Source organism: Staurois parvus, unplaced genomic scaffold (assembly GCF_062004578.1).
Source record: "Staurois parvus isolate SC_StPar_1 unplaced genomic scaffold, SC_StPar_1.0 ptg000691l, whole genome shotgun sequence".
Taxonomy (NCBI): Eukaryota; Metazoa; Chordata; class Amphibia; order Anura; family Ranidae; genus Staurois; species Staurois parvus.
In genome coordinates, this window is record NW_028318487.1 from 855,001 (window position 1) to 857,500 (window position 2,500).

General features: G+C 48.4%; 4 non-coding genes across 4 annotated transcripts; 2 read left to right on the top strand and 2 right to left on the bottom strand.

Annotated features, from left to right (window-relative positions):
• Positions 1-444: 444 nt before the first annotated feature.
• TRNAL-CAA (transfer RNA leucine (anticodon CAA)) lies at positions 445-554 on the bottom strand. The gene is made up of 2 exons: positions 517-554; positions 445-490 (listed from the first exon to the last, which is right to left on the bottom strand). It is a non-coding gene; the product is annotated as a tRNA-Leu (tRNA).
• Positions 555-828: 274 nt separating this feature from the next.
• TRNAQ-UUG (transfer RNA glutamine (anticodon UUG)) lies at positions 829-901 on the top strand. The gene has a single exon. It is a non-coding gene; the product is annotated as a tRNA-Gln (tRNA).
• Positions 902-1,767: 866 nt separating this feature from the next.
• On the bottom strand, positions 1,768-1,877 carry TRNAL-CAA (transfer RNA leucine (anticodon CAA)). The gene is made up of 2 exons: positions 1,840-1,877; positions 1,768-1,813 (listed from the first exon to the last, which is right to left on the bottom strand). It is a non-coding gene; the product is annotated as a tRNA-Leu (tRNA).
• A 274-nt stretch (positions 1,878-2,151) lies between these two features.
• TRNAR-UCG (transfer RNA arginine (anticodon UCG)) lies at positions 2,152-2,224 on the top strand. The gene has a single exon. It is a non-coding gene; the product is annotated as a tRNA-Arg (tRNA).
• The last annotated feature ends 276 nt before the right edge of the window (positions 2,225-2,500 follow it).

Consider the following 2,500-nt stretch of genomic DNA (forward strand, 5'->3'; position numbering starts at 1 on the left):
CTAGTTTTGCATTTGGCTAGCGTCCGTGTCACTACTGGTAGCATGAGGCGATCCCTGGACCCTACAGAGGTTGCACAGGCAGTCTAACTCCTCCAGCATGGCACATCAATACATGCCATTGCCAGCAGGGTTGCTATGTCTCCCAGCATAGTCTCACGAGCGTGGAGGAGATTCCGGGAGACAGGCAGTTAATCTAGGAGAGCTGGACAGGGCCGTGGAAGGTCCTTAAGCCATCAGCAGGACCGGTATCTGCTTCTTTGTGCAAGGAGGAACAGGATGAGCACTGGCAGAGGCAGAGAAGATGATCTCCAGCATGCCACGTTTGTCCATTGAGATGTGACGTGCTTTAAAAGTGTTCCTTTCCTTGTTTTGAGCAGTGTTGTTTCTGTGGTAGCCCCGAATAGCTGAGCGGTTGCGGTGGTTGTAGAGGAAAGTAAATGCGATTGTCAGAAGTGGGATTTGAACCCACGCCTCCATTTGGAGACCAGAACACACACGCAATGTGAAGAGAGATCTCTTGAGTCTGGCGCCTTAGACCACTCGGCCATCCTGACAAGAGACACCAACTTCCCTGTCCTTCCTCTTGAAATGTCCTCTACACGTGGGGCTCTAGGAATCACTTAGCAACATGAAGGGGCTGTATTAACCCTGTGCACCTAGGACCTCTTGCAAATGACCTTCCTAAAGCATGACCTTGGCACCAAGTCAAACTTTTCACATCTTGTCTAGCAAATCCACTGGAGCAAAGCGAGTATTGGAAAAGGTCAGAGGTCAACCTTAACCGGTGGCCTAGTCCGCATGCCACAAAGTTGAGCAAGAGCTGCGGCAGACCGCGTGGCCTAATGGATAAGGCGTCTGACTTTGGATCAGAAGATTGAGGGTTCAAGTCCCTTCGCGGTCGGTGTCTTTGTTGCTCTTCAATTCCACTGGCCCTTACTTGTGAAATTCTCACTCCATTTATTCTTGGCCCAAGCACAAGTGTCACATTTAACAGCATGGCCTGGCAAAGCTCTCACAACTCTCTGATCTTCATGAACCCTGCTCCAAAAAATTCAAGGAAGACTTTTTACTCAGAGTATAGTATCAAGTCAATGAAACTCCAGGGCTATTGATCTGGTCAGTTAAGTAGCACAGGGCTTTGTTAATCACTTTCAGCTGCTTTGGTGTTAATGAAATCAACAACAGGTGCACTGGACGGGCAACAATGAGATGACCCCCAAAAGAGAAATGGTTTTACAGACGGAGGCCACTGACATACAGTTTTTTCTCTGCTCATCTTTTTATTTTTCAGAGCGTTTTTCACTAGTTTTGCATTTGGCTAGCGTCCGTGTCACTACTGGTAGCATGAGGCGATCCCTGGACCCTACAGAGGTTGCACAGGCAGTCTAACTCCTCCAGCATGGCACATCAATACATGCCATTGCCAGCAGGGTTGCTATGTCTCCCAGAATAGTCTCACGAGCGTGGAGGAGATTCCGGGAGACAGGCAGTTAATCTAGGAGAGCTGGACAGGGCCGTGGAAGGTCCTTAAGCCATCAGCAGGACCGGTATCTGCTTCTTTGTGCAAGGAGGAACAGGATGAGCACTGGCAGAGGCAGAGAAGATGATCTCCAGCATGTAAGTCCAGATATCCAGCATGCCACGTTTGTCCATTGAGATGTGACGTGCTTTAAAAGTGTTCCTTTCCTTGTTTTGAGCAGTGTTGTTTCTGTGGTAGCCCCGAAAAGCTGAGCAGTTGCGGTGGTTGTAGAGGAAAGTAAATGTGATTGTCAGAAGTGGGATTTGAACCCACGCCTCCATTTGGAGACCAGAACACACACGCAATGTGAAGAGGGAACTCTTGAGTCTGGCGCCTTAGACCACTCGGCCATCCTGACAAGAGACACTGACTTCCCTGTCCTTCCTCTTGAAATGTCCTCTACACGTGGGGCTCTAGGAATCACGTAGCAACATTAAGGGGCTGTATTAACCCTGTGCACCTAGGACCTCTTGCAAATGACCTTCCTAAAGCATGACCTTGGCACCAAGTCAAACTTTTCACATCTTGTCTAGCAAATCCACTGGAGCAAAGCGAGTATTGGAAAAGGTCAGAGGTCAACCTTAACCGGTGGCCTAGTCCGCATGCCACAAAGTTGAGCAAGAGCTGCGGCGGACCGCGTGGCCTAATGGATAAGGCATCTGACTTCGGATCAGAAGATTGAGGGTTCAAGTCCCTTCGTGGTCGGTGTCTTTGTTGCTCTTCAATTCCACTGGCCCTTACTTGTGAAATTCTCACTCCATTTATTCTTGGCCCAAGCACAAGTGTCACATTTAACAGCATGGCCTGGCAAAGCTCTCAAAACTCTCTGATCTTCATGAACCCTGCTCCAAAAAATTCAAGGAAAACTTTTTACTCAGAGTATAGTATCAAGTCAATGAAACTCCAGGGCTATTGATCTGGTCAGTTAAGTAGCACAGGGCTTTGTTAATCACTTTCAGCTGCTTTGGTGTTAATGAAATC